This window comes from Lepisosteus platostomus, unplaced genomic scaffold (assembly GCF_059453375.1).
Source record: "Lepisosteus platostomus isolate fLepPlt1 unplaced genomic scaffold, fLepPlt1.hap1 Scaffold_32_H1, whole genome shotgun sequence".
In the NCBI taxonomy this organism is placed as follows: domain Eukaryota; kingdom Metazoa; phylum Chordata; class Actinopteri; order Semionotiformes; family Lepisosteidae; genus Lepisosteus; species Lepisosteus platostomus.
In genome coordinates this window covers 1,124,461-1,137,169 of record NW_028291660.1, presented here as the reverse complement: position 1 = coordinate 1,137,169, position 12,709 = coordinate 1,124,461, and the positions used below count along the sequence as shown (strand labels likewise).

The 12,709-nt window shown below is 42.8% G+C and overlaps 2 non-coding genes across 2 annotated transcripts; one reads left to right on the top strand and one right to left on the bottom strand.

Moving 5' to 3' along the window:
• Window positions 1-5,654: 5,654 nt before the first annotated feature.
• Window positions 5,655-5,736, top strand: trnas-aga (transfer RNA serine (anticodon AGA)). The gene has a single exon. It is a non-coding gene; the product is annotated as a tRNA-Ser (tRNA).
• Window positions 5,737-11,982: 6,246 nt separating this feature from the next.
• Window positions 11,983-12,055, bottom strand: trnam-cau (transfer RNA methionine (anticodon CAU)). The gene has a single exon. It is a non-coding gene; the product is annotated as a tRNA-Met (tRNA).
• Between the last annotated feature and the right edge of the window lie 654 nt (window positions 12,056-12,709).

The following is a 12,709-nucleotide window of genomic DNA, read 5'->3' as shown; positions in this document are numbered from 1 at the left end:
TAATTTCAAAGGTAATGTATATTGACCCAAATCAGTTTTGGAATCCAATCTACTGACGAGATGGAGCACATCCTTTTTTCAGGATTTTAGCATCATACGTTTGGTATATTTAGTCCCTAATGCTGAAAGAAATGATCATAGAACATTTGGACACTTTGTGGGCTTGAAATACAAAGCAAATCATGTTCTATGGTACAAGATAAATACAAAACTTAAGCTTTTATTTTAATTAGATTTGTTTATAAAGCATAAGCAATCATTTATTACATTAATATATGTGAAAATAACATTTTAGCATCATACGTTTAGTATATTTAGTCCCTAATGCTGAAAGAAATGATCATAGAACATGACATCTAACCTTACCTGCGGTGTTTTTAATCCCTATTGCTCAATGCACAGTGAAAGCATTCCATACATGTGTCTGACAATGAGGAATGGGCCCCTGAGACAGTCATTTGCCTGTTTCACAAATGATCGTATTTTACTAGAGGTTCTGTTTGGGATTCAGATGTGCATTCGGACAGCAATCCCTTTCAAGAAATGATACGTTCTGGATGAGGTCAAAGGTGCTGGAACACTGTATCTAGGATGTGTTTGCAGAGACTGTGTGTCTCCTGCTTCAACGCAGTGATAAACAGATGTGCTCCTTTAATTTATTGGTACATGCCCAGGGCAGTAAGCAGTCTGAGGATTTATTTCCAGATGGCATAGAGCAGTGAAGCAGTGAAGTAGTGCAAAACACTGGATCATTATATTATTAGAATCTATTCTACTTAAATTATTACATTATACTCAATTTGAGTTCATTTTAAAAAGTAAAAGGTAATGAAAGGAATGCATTTTCATAAGAAAGATAATACCGATATGCATGTGATAATCTTCCTTATATCATGTAGTGCGTCATTTGGACACTTTGTGGGCTTGAAATACAAAGAAAATCATGTTCTATGGTACAAGATAAATACAAAACTTAAGCTTTTATTTTAATTAGATTTGTTTCTAAAGCATAAGCAATCATTTATTACATTAATATATGTGAAAATAACATTTTAGCATCATATGTTTAGTATATTTAGTCCCTAATGCCGAAAGAAATGATCATTTGTTTAACATGCACGGGTCTGTCTCAAAGGATGCAGTACTCCTGAAGGGCCTCAAACCCTACATTTCGGATGCCTAGCTGTATCCCTCACATGTGGCACCTCAGAATGACTTCTAACCTTACCTGTGGTGTATTCAGTCCCTATTGCTCAATGCACGGTGTACATACTGCATACATGTGTCTTGAGAATGAGGAATGGGCCCCTGAGACAGTCATTTGCCTGTTTCATAAACAGGGACCTGGACCTAGACCTGGCCCGTACAGGGCTCAAACCCGCGACCTTGGCGTTATTAGCACCACGCTCTAACCAACTGAGCTAACCGGCCTCATGACAGTGCTCCTCTCTGTGCTGCAAAAAATCAAACTCAGGGAATTTCTTTTGTCCTCCTTTGAATAGAAAGCCGTGTAATCAGTGTACGGGCTTTCTCGTGCAGTTTCATGGTTCTTGTAACCCAAATCCTACACTGGCCTGAAGTGCCCCCCCATTTCACAGCATTTTTCAGCTGATTTAAAATGTACCTAAAGGAGAAGCATTATTGAAGACCATCAATTACCAAGAGCTTTTGTCAAAGGTTTTGGTGGTCATTTTGAATGACCACAGAGCGCTGTGACCTCGGTTTTATCCAAAAAGACAGCGCCCTTTTACAACACAGCATCTCCGTCACTATACTGGGGCATTGGGACCCGCACAGACCTCAGGGTGAGCGCCCCCCCGCCGGCACCATTAACACCGCTTCCAGCTGGAAGCTTTGTTTTTCCCTGTAGCTCACCCTCATCCGGATTCTGACCTGGCTCACACCTGCTTAGCTTCAGTGGGTTTTCAGTTGCGAGTTGCAAAAGTTGGGATGCAAGTGATGGAGCCGTTCGCTGCAAAAGCCACTGGCCAGGAATCGAAACCAAGCCTCCTGCGTGGCAGGCGAGAGTTCTAACAATGAACCACCAATGCTCAATGCCTGTACCTTCAAAAAAGACGCTTTTTTGGTGCTGTGTGCAAAAAGCGTCGACATCTACTTCCAGCTGCAAAATGCCATCCGCGGACGCTGTGAATTTATTTATTTAGACACCGCTCAGAATCCCCTGTAAGATTCTCCTTCAATTCCGTTTTGCAGTGCTTTAGCTCTTTCAAAAGGCTTCGCTTTGCTAGTCACAATCCAAGGCTTGTGACAGCATTTGAAAACACTTGCCACTGCGTTGGCCAGGAATCAAATCCGGGTCAACTGCTTGGAAGGTTGCTATGCTCACCACTATACCACCAACACATGCCCGGGGGAGCCCTCCAGGACACCACCAGAGAATGCTCACGATTTCAGAAGCTGTCTCCGGGACGTGCTGATTCCACACATCCTGAATAAATCATGTTATTGTTAGTTGCTGTAGCTAGACGTTCAAATGAGTTTCATGGCCAGATGGACTGTTTCCTCAAGTGGTATAGTATTGCAGTAAGACAGCACGATGCCTGCAAGACTATGTCACGCTAAACGCCACAGATTGTGTTTGTCCGTTCGTGTCAGTCGTCCTGCAGCCACGGGAAGTGGGACACAAACATGCTGCAATGCTTTCAAGACATTAGGATTTGTTTGTGCAACATCCGAGAAGAGTACTTGTGGCTTGAATGTGACTGAGCAAGGTGTTTAAAGACAGAGACTGAAAACTGTTAAAGGATGAGTCAAAGTAACGTCTAATCGGATTAGTTTCCTTAGAGCTGGTTCAGAGTTTGCTCAAGAGTTTACCTTTCACAGATGCGCAAAGAAGAATGTTGGGGGTGCACGCTTCAAGGCGCCTTACAGCTGTAGGGAGTGATTTCAGACGATTCGTGGCGTGTGCTCATTCCCATATACCGTACGCCCCGGGGTGCAGTGCTAGGATGACGTACAATACCGCTTGGGCACGTAACGGCGTTATATGCAAGTGCGGGACGTGAGGGTTTTGCGTTTGTTCGTTTTGTTTTGCTCTGCTTTGCTTTGTTTTGCTTTCCATCGCGTTGGTAAGAGCGTAAATAAAAAGGCGATTCCTGTGTCGACCACTAATGTAAGAGCTATTTCAAGTGCGCCGTGGTGCGGCTTTTCAAATGCTTAACAGGATGATTTTGCATGCACGCGTGCTTTCATGCAGTCGTGTGTGCAACCATGTCTGCTTACGTGCAAACGGGCGTGGTTTCATGTATGCAAAAAACTTTCCTGGGCTCTTCTGAAGCACATAAAATTATTTGGAGATATACATTTGTCTTATTTTCCTCTTAGGCTCTAGAATTGATAACTTTTTTTTCATTTTTGGCATTTTTCATCATTTTCCAGAAAGTGGTTGCAAGCCCAATATCATGCGAAGAAACTTCAGGATTCGGGGATCAGTCAATGGATTTTCTTCAAAGTTGGATTTTTGCACTCTGTGGACCAAGAGATGTTGTTCTATAATGTTTTTTTTTTTTTTCAAATTTAAAAATATCATTTTTTCATGGAGCTTTGAATGGGATGGATTCACCCTCCTTTAGCCAGGACAGAGCTCCAGGAGCCTGGGTAGGATTCTAGCTTTCTCCCCTTGCAGGCACCTGGCACAGAAGACAATATTTTTTTCCTTAAAATCTTTTTTTTTGTGTTCCTTGTTGTTCCAAACTTAATTTTAATCACTTTTAATTAGAGATTTTATTAAAAATAGTGCAATAAATGACTAATTTCACAAAAATTAATGTAATATAAAACGGATGTTTTCAACTTTATTGTAGTGTTTTAGAAACTAATATGTCTTCAAAAATGGTTGTTTTTCACTCCTATGAATGAAAACTGTTGTTATATGATGTTTTTTTTTTCAAATTTTAAATGATCATTTTTTCATGGAGCTTTGAAGGGGATGGATTCACCCTCCTTTAGCCAGGACAGAGCTCCAGGAGCCTGGGTAGGATTCTAGCTTTCTCCCCTTGCAGGCACCTGGCACAGAAGACATCATTTTTTTCCTTAAAATCTTTTTTTTTGTGTTCCTTGTTGCTCCAAACTTAATTCTATTCACTTTTAATTAGAGATTATATTAAAAATAGTGCAATAAATGACTAATTTCACTAAAAATACTAAAAGTAATATAAAACTGATGTTTTTAACTTTATTGTAGTGTTTTAGAAACTAAAATGTCTTCAAAAATGGTTATTTTTCACTCCTAGGAATGAAAGCTGATGAATGAATGAATGAATGATGATGAATGCATCGCTTGCGTCAGGCGTCGTACATGATCAATTTAAGGTAGTGGTTCTTAGACCGCTCCTTAAGAAGTCAAATTTGGATCCACAAGTTCTTAACAACTACAGGCCTGTCTCAAAGGTCCCATTTCAATCTAAAAGTCTTGAAAGAATAGTTGTTGCCCAACATCAAATGGATTCAAATAATATACTTGAGAAATTTCAGTCTGGTTTCTGAAACTGCATTAACAAGAGTCGTAAATTATATTCTCTTAGCTACTGATGCGGGGAATGCAACAGTGCTAGGTTGCAACAGTGCTAGGAATGCAAACTTTAGGTTGCGCTTCTTCATGCTGCATCATTGGCATGAGTGGAGCTTTTTAAACGTCTGTACTTACTGCGCCCCATAAGAAATCGTTTGTCCCTGTTCAAAAGAGATTGTGCGATGTCCTGCAGCGTTCGCAAAGCAAACCTTTGACAGTTTGAATAGAGGAATTTATTCTGCTTCCTGTGCGTGCAGTAGTTACAAACTTGAACGTCTTTACACGATCTCCTGCAGTTTTCAGTGGGCAGGCTTGGTCAGATGGCTTGGAAAAACGCACTGTGTTTCGGCTCGGGAAACATCATGAGCAGTGTCCTGCATGTTTTCTGTGTATAGCTGTCTTTTAACGCATACAGAATTCATTCGAAATCATTGATTTCTCCAATTAACAAGGATCCCTTAAATGATGAGTCAAAGTAACATCTAATCGGATTAGTTTCCTTAGAGCTGGTTCAGAGTTTGCTCAAGAGTTTACCTTTCACAGATGAGCAAAGAAGAATGTTGGGGGTGCACGCTTCAAGGCACCTTACAGCTGTAGGGAGTGATTCGAGACGATTCGTGGCGTGTGCTCGTTCCCATATACCATACGCACCGGCGTGCAGTGCTAGGATGACGTACAATACCGCTTGGGCACGTAACGGCGTTATATGCAAGTGCGGGACGTGAGGGTTTTCGTTTGTTCGTTTTGTTTTGCTCTGCTTTGCTTTGTTTTGCTTTCCATCGCGTTGGTAAGAGCGTAAATAAAAAGGCGATTCCTGCGTCTACCACTAATGTAAGAGCTATTTCAAGTGCGACGTGGTGCGGCTTTTCAAATGCTTGTGGGCATTTCTCTGTTGTTGATTCTTTTTTTGTGTGTAACAAAGTGGCATTTTCATGTCCGGACGGGGAGACTTTATCATTCCGACATGAAGCCACCCTTAAGTCCTCTGAGGCGTGTCTGTCTGCAAGGCTTGTATTTTGGAAATGTTTTTTTGAAACGGAGAACGACTTTGAAATAGGCTTCCGCCGGCGCCTCGCGATCCAGGTAAGATTGTAGCAAGAACGCAGCGGCTGTGGGGCTTGCTGTAGTCGTGGCCGAGTGGTTAAGGCGATGGACTAGAAATCCATTGGGGTCTCCCCGCGCAGGTTCGAATCCTGCCGACTACGTTGTCCGCCTCCAGTTGGTGTGTTCCGGCGCAAGCAAAGAAGCGCGCCTCTTTGTTGTTCCTGGTGGTTTTAAAACGCCCAATCGCTTGTACCCGCTGCCTTGAAATAAATTCTTCAGCATCCGCGAATGGCATTTTGCAGCTGGAAGCATATGTCGACGCTTTTTGCACAGAGCACCAAAAAAGCGTCTTTTTTGAAGGCCCAGACACTGAGCATTGGTGTTTCAGTGGTAGAATTCTTGCCTGCCACGCGGGAGGCTTGGGTTTGATTCCCGGCCAATGCAGTGGCTTTTGCAGCGAGCGGCTCCATCACTTGCATCCCCTTGCAACTCGCAACTGAAAACCCACTGAAGCTAAGCAGGTGTGAGCCAGGTCAGTACCCGGATGAGGGTAAGCTACAGGGAAAAACAAAGCTTCCAGCTGGAAGCGGTGTTAATGGTGCCGGCGGGGGGGCGCTCACCCTGAGGTCTGTGCGGGTCCCAATGTCCCAGCATAGTGACGGAGACGCTGTGTTGTAAAAGGGCGCTGTCTTTCGGATGAGATGTAAAACCGAGGTCATAGTGCTCTGTGGTCATTAAAAATGACCACCAAAAGCTCTTGGTAATTGATGGTCTTCAATAATGCTTCTCCTTTAGGTACATTTTAAATCAGCTGAAAAATGCTGTGAAATGGGGGGACACTTCAGGCCAGTGTAGGATTTGGGTTACAAGAACCATGAAACTGCACGAGAAAGCCCGTACACTGAATTACACGGCTTTCTATTCAAAGGAGGGCAAAAGAAATTCCCTGAGTTCGATTTTTTGCAGCACAGAGAGGACCACCGTTGTGAGGCCAGTTAGCTCAGTTGGTTAGAGCGTGGTGCTAATAACGCCAAGGTCATGGGTTCAATCCCCGTACGGGCTATGTTCTTTTCTCCTCTCTTACCAAAGCTGTTAGGTTCCTTTCTGTGGTGAGATGGGTTGTCATGCAATGCTGCCACATAGTGCCGACAGACAAGAGTGTTGCGGGAGAAGAGAAAAGTGTTTGAAGATTTAAGAGTGTCTTAGGTGGAGTCAAAATCAAGTGTCACAAATGCAAGTGGGAGGATTTCCAATGTTTAATATGGTAAAAATAAGCAGAAGTTATCTGCCGGTCATGGCACAGTCTGCCATGCTTTTGTCAGATACTGTAAAGTGGTGTCGAACTGGAGCCTCACCATTTGCATATGTGAGGCTCCAGTTATACATCGAGTGTCACATTAAATGACAAAAATGAAGAGAGTTAAAGCAGCTGGAGAGGTTTTCTTACAACTTTTGAGCTGACACAGTTTTGGAAAATGTTTCCTTCACGCTGCACTGTACAACATAGGCAGCCAAGAGTCTCCAAAACAAAACAGAATTGACAGATAGGAGAAAATTCCCACTCGTCCTGAAGTTCCCAAAATCCAGCACTGAGCGTAAACAAAGTGTCGAAGTAGCGTGGGAATGCTAACCCTAACCCTAGCTGGAGTTTGAGCAATCCAGCACTGAGCGTAAAAAGATGAGTCAAAGTAACGTCTAATCGGATTAGTTTCCTTAGAGCTGGTTCAGAGTTTGCTCAAGAGTTTACCCAGTGGGCATTGATTCGTCGAATATACGTATATTCACGGCGAAAATACGGCTATACGTATATATACGTCGCCTCGACGTATAATCAACGTCGAATTGCAACCGTAAAATCGACGACATTAATAAACGCATATATAACGTCGAAAACACATCTAACACAGTGCCTGAGGCTTTTTACTGTATGTATCGTGTGTGCCGCAACTAGGAGTATACGGCACTCTGCACAGTGTACGAAGTAAATTATTTTCGCAGTAATTAATTTACACGTGTATAATAAATATAGTAAATATAATAAATTAATTACTGCGAAAATAATTTTCTTCGTAAATCCTGCAATCCAGATGATTGGGGTATTGGTGCATGGCTACAGTCTGTGCTAGGAACATGGAGAGGGTCTCTGGTTCAATACATATTTGTGGGTCTGGTATTATTCGTTATGATCATATCGTTAATATCCTGTTTGAAAAACATGTGGACTAAAGCTGCTGCTTCTGTGCTAATTGTACGCCCTGAAGGGATCATGAAGGTCAAAAAATGATTTCATGGGAAAGGTTCTCTTATCTAGTGGCAGAACCTGATGGGTAGAACAATATAGCTTTAAGGGGGGTTACCCTTGGGAGTGATTCCCCTAGATGCAAATGATTATTGTGGTTTGTTTGTTCATAATAAGATGTTTTGCAGGAACGGAACAAAGAGAAATTTTACAACTTCAGCTAGAATTGTTCTACAAAACGTCACAGCTGAGGCAGGGGAACAATGTGTAGATTTTTCTAAGAGTTATTACCCAGTTGTTGACCAATCTGTTGACCAATGTTGACCAAAAAAGCCTAGGATTATGCTGGGCTCCAGCCCACAGGGATTTACCTGTGCTGTAAGAACTAATGAGTGAATAAGGAGACTGGATTCTGGTGAAAGACTTCAGGAAAAAGAAATGGTGTTCACTCAGGTGGAGGGGGCTGTACCAGGTGCTGCTGACCACTGCCACTGCTGTGAAGGTCACAGAAATGGTGCCCTGGATTCATGCTTCCCACTGTAAAAAGGTCACAAACGAACTGAACAAAGCGCAGGAGTGATGTCTCCACAAGGACAGATGGGGATAACCTGCTTGGGACTGATGTGCACAGCCTTTTTCCTTTTTATGTAGAAGCCTGTCACCACCCCAAAAGAGGAAGAATCTAAACACGAAGCCTCTTTGTATACAAACTGGCTGAATGAAACTGATAATGAGGGGGATATGAGTAATTTGTGGTATAAATTTATAAATCATACTGTAAAGTTAAAGAAATTTAATGCATCTTGTTATATATGTGCTTTAATGCCTCATTCTACAGCCTCACCCATGCGACTTTTTATGAAATGTACTCTTTTATTAATATCATGTTAGAAGGCTTAGACGCTATCAAACAAGAATTAAGGGGAGTTAGATTAATGGCACTTCAGAACAGGTTCGTGCTGGACCTTCAAAATGCAGCATCTGGAGGAGTCTATGCTTTAGTAGGAGACTCCTGTTGTACATATATTCCAGCTAATGACTATGATTACGGAAATCTTACACTCGCTATTCAGCATTTAAAAGAACTAAAAGACAAGGTGAATAAAGAGAGAGGCATAAAAGATACACCGGCTTTTCTCTCCTGGTTAGAATCACTGTTTGGGCCAGGGGGAATGTTTTTCTTTTAAGTTACTAACACCGATTATAGGGGCTGTGATACTTGTCTTCCTGTTTTTATGTTGCTGTATGACATGTATTATTCCAATGCTTCGAAATATGGAAATATGGTACCTAGGGGGATAAACTGTTCATCCTTCCAGTCTGGAGAATTGGCAGCTGTCTGACGTCAGTAAGTGATCCTTAAAAAATTAATAGTTCCATGACAGTGTGCATCACCAGAAAATCAATTTCAATGCATTAAAACTCTTGTTATCCTTCTGATCATTGAAGTGTCATTGCCCCAGCACTGTATACTCTTACTTTTGACGCCTGTCTGAAGTTGGATCCATTTCTAAGAATGGTGACTCACATATCCTCATGCTCAACTTTGGCTCAACCACACAAACTATGAAGTTAATCATCTGCTTTTGCTCCAAGATTTATGTTACTAGGCTCTCTCCTGGGGATCCTCGTGTTCAAACTTTGCCCTTATTGTGGATGATCCATGACAGAATTCAGGGAATTCAGAATTCTGATACCTCAGCTCAGATTCTGACTGGGCAGACTGTCATTGCCTGGTGTGAATGTGTGCATATCTGTTTTTGTGCATGTTCTGTGGCCTGTTGTACAGTACATCACAAATGAAAGGGAAATGGAAAACTAAAATAAGACTCAAGTGTTTTATCTTTCATTAACAGTGTTTCATTAGTATCTGTGCTAGATCCTGTCATCCACTGCTTACCACGACAGGCTCTAGCACAGGATAGCAGCTAATACATTTAACAATCTCACTGCACAATGTTGTATATTCAAGGGCTGATCTTCTGTACTTTTTCTTTCACTTTTCATTTCCTAGAAACTCAGTCCTGCCAGGAATAATCTGAGAACAAAATCAATCTGAGTGAAAATCTAAGCAGAGGAAGATTGTTTTACAGAGTTAACAAGGTCTAATTCAAGGTCATCAGCACTAACAACATTCTCTCTGGAGACAGGCGATAAGAAAATTGAAAGTGTGTATTGTTACATAACAGCAGAGACTATGAGTTATGCTATCATGAGAGTGGTGATGGATTTTTTTCATTGCTTAGTTTTGCAGGTTCTGTACATTTGAACATTCAAAGTGACTAAAGTAAAGGAGTTTTCCCTTTTTACCACATAATTCCCAAAGATCAACACTAATAGAAAGCCTAATTCCAGCCAAGATTCAATTACTGTCTCTCAGGCATCCCAGCAGTGGATTTCATGACTTCAGACAGCCATCTTTATCAGTGGAGAACTCAATGCTCTGAGGTTTACTGGCAGAGTCTCACACTGGGTAATATGTTGGTAAATAATGTCCTATGGAATTCTACTATTGATAAATTCTACTATGGAACTGCGATGTGTCCTGAAAAAATCTTCTATGATAGTGGTACAGTCCATCACACCCCACCTACAGCCTTTAAAAGAGAAAAAAATATTCTGATATTATGGTGGAAAAAGAGCCCTGGAATCTTTGTAGAAGGACCAAAGACGGAAAGAACGGGCAGTGTAACCATGGCGAAGAGAAGGGAAATATTGGAGAGAGCTTTTTTCATACACTTTTTATCATTGTTTTTCCAGCCCAACAATGATCAACAAATATGGGCAGGCGTCCTGTGCCAAATCCAATCTACCTTTCTTCCAAGCATACAGGAATGTCAGTGAATTAAATATTGACATATGAAAATACCCAAAAATATGCAATCACACATATGCAGTTTGAGCAAACATAAGACAATACCCAAGTACCACAAACTACCAGGCATCATTAGCAGTTCAGGTGGGGAGCTGTGTCAGCATGCGTAGGCTGCAAAGGAACAAGTAATAGGTCTATTCCATGCTTAAAAGAGAAGAAAGAAAACACAACATTTCAGCCGTGGAGCCCTCACACCTGAAGAAGGCTCCACGGCCGAAACGTTGTGTTTTCTTTCTTCTCTTTTCATCTAGTGTCATTAGCCAGTTCCTGTCAAAATAAAATAGAAATGGATAACATTCTAGAGAGAGTTTGAAATACCAAGGTACAATTTAAACCATATTTCTTCCACTACAACCACAATATTTTGGAGAGATCGCTGAGCCTAACTGTTCTGGCATGCCCGTTAGCCTCCGTCCTGCTTCAGCAATGAATGCAACGGGGCACATTCTGAGGGAGATGCGGTCAATCAGGTTGCAGGAAAACCACGCTATGCTTTTTTTTGAGATCCTGAAAAGGACAGAGGGGCCATGTATATGTGTGCAGCTGGATATGTAATTGCAGGTGGCGTAGCAAATTCTGCTGAAGCCCCACTGCCTGGTGTGGACGGTAGCTGTGCATGTTGCAGCAGAATTGTGCATGTGAGATCAAGGGGGCATGTCATGTGTTTGAGCACTTCACTCCCTTCCGGAAGCACGTGATTCCCTGAGTCCAAAAAATTTGTAAGTTCTTTGGATGACCTGTGGACCGATCTTTCACGATGAAGAATTCCTTAAGAAGAATAGATCTCGGCCCACCATCCCAATGCCTCCATCTCAAAACAGCAACCTCCCACTGCCCTTAGTCTGCAAGGCAGTCCTTTCAAGTGCGATGATGACGCCGGGACCTTCGTTGCCTATTGTACGAGCTGAACTTTTGTGCTCATCAATTCAACGCTCTTTCCATCAACTCATCTTGTCTTTTGACGCTTCGTGTTTTGTGCTCCTTTGACTATCGGCATATCGGGTGACTGCAAACACTGAAGTTCTTGCTTACGGAGTGTGGAATAGTGTTTTCAAGTGATCGCTGTTCTGTCATGTTGACGCCGAGTGAATCTTTCTTTGGCAACATGGGCAGGCTGACAGCAGCGCGAGCGAAAGTAATGGCAAATTTCTTGACTTATTTCTGAATGTGAATGTTCTTTAGAAAAGGGATGTGGCGTTGCTTCTCCCCCGTGTAAAGGTCACGCATTCCAGACGTGGTTATGAGCGAACAGTTGCCGCAAGTGTTTGAAAAGAGCAAGAGAGGAAGCAGCCCTGCCCCGTGTGAGGATCAAACTCAGGACCTTCAGATGATGAGACTGACGCGCTACCAACTACGCCAACGAGGCCAGCTGCAGTACACAGCCGGAAAGTTTGCCTCATGGATTTCAGTCGCCCGTTCCCTAATCTTTAGACGCCCTCTGCTGGATGTTGCATTTGCCTTTTGATCTCACCGATACTTTTTTGGTCTGTTTCTGTTGCGAGTCTGTTTTTCAGATCTCACCTAGCACAAGTCTCTCTGGCTGAAGTGGCCTCTCTGCTTCAGCATCGTGCCCTCACTCAGCCATTAAAAACGTCACTCGGACTTCTGACATGCTGACATGAAATGTCAAGAGAGAGTGGCGGAGACGCTTAAGGCAGAGAGAAGATGAAGAGGGGGCGTGGCTGCGAAATGATTGACAGCTGCATGACGCTCTCCATGCAAGGCGTGACCACAGGCTAAAGGACACCTTTCGGCACATCAAGCTCTAAGCACACACCTGGAGGACGTGGGAAATGATCCCGCTACCTCTCGCATGCAAAGCGAGCGCTGTACCATGCAAGCTAACCCCCCTCGCTGGGGCTCATGCCTCGGTGTCGCCTAGTGCCGCTTGTTCCCCTCTTACCGGGTGCAGTTCACTGCCCTTCGTCTGCAAGGCAGTCGTGTAATTGCGGCTTTCTTGACTTATTGATGAAGGTCTGACTGGACGAGCGAATGACGCCTCTCCCCCGTCCTCAAGCTC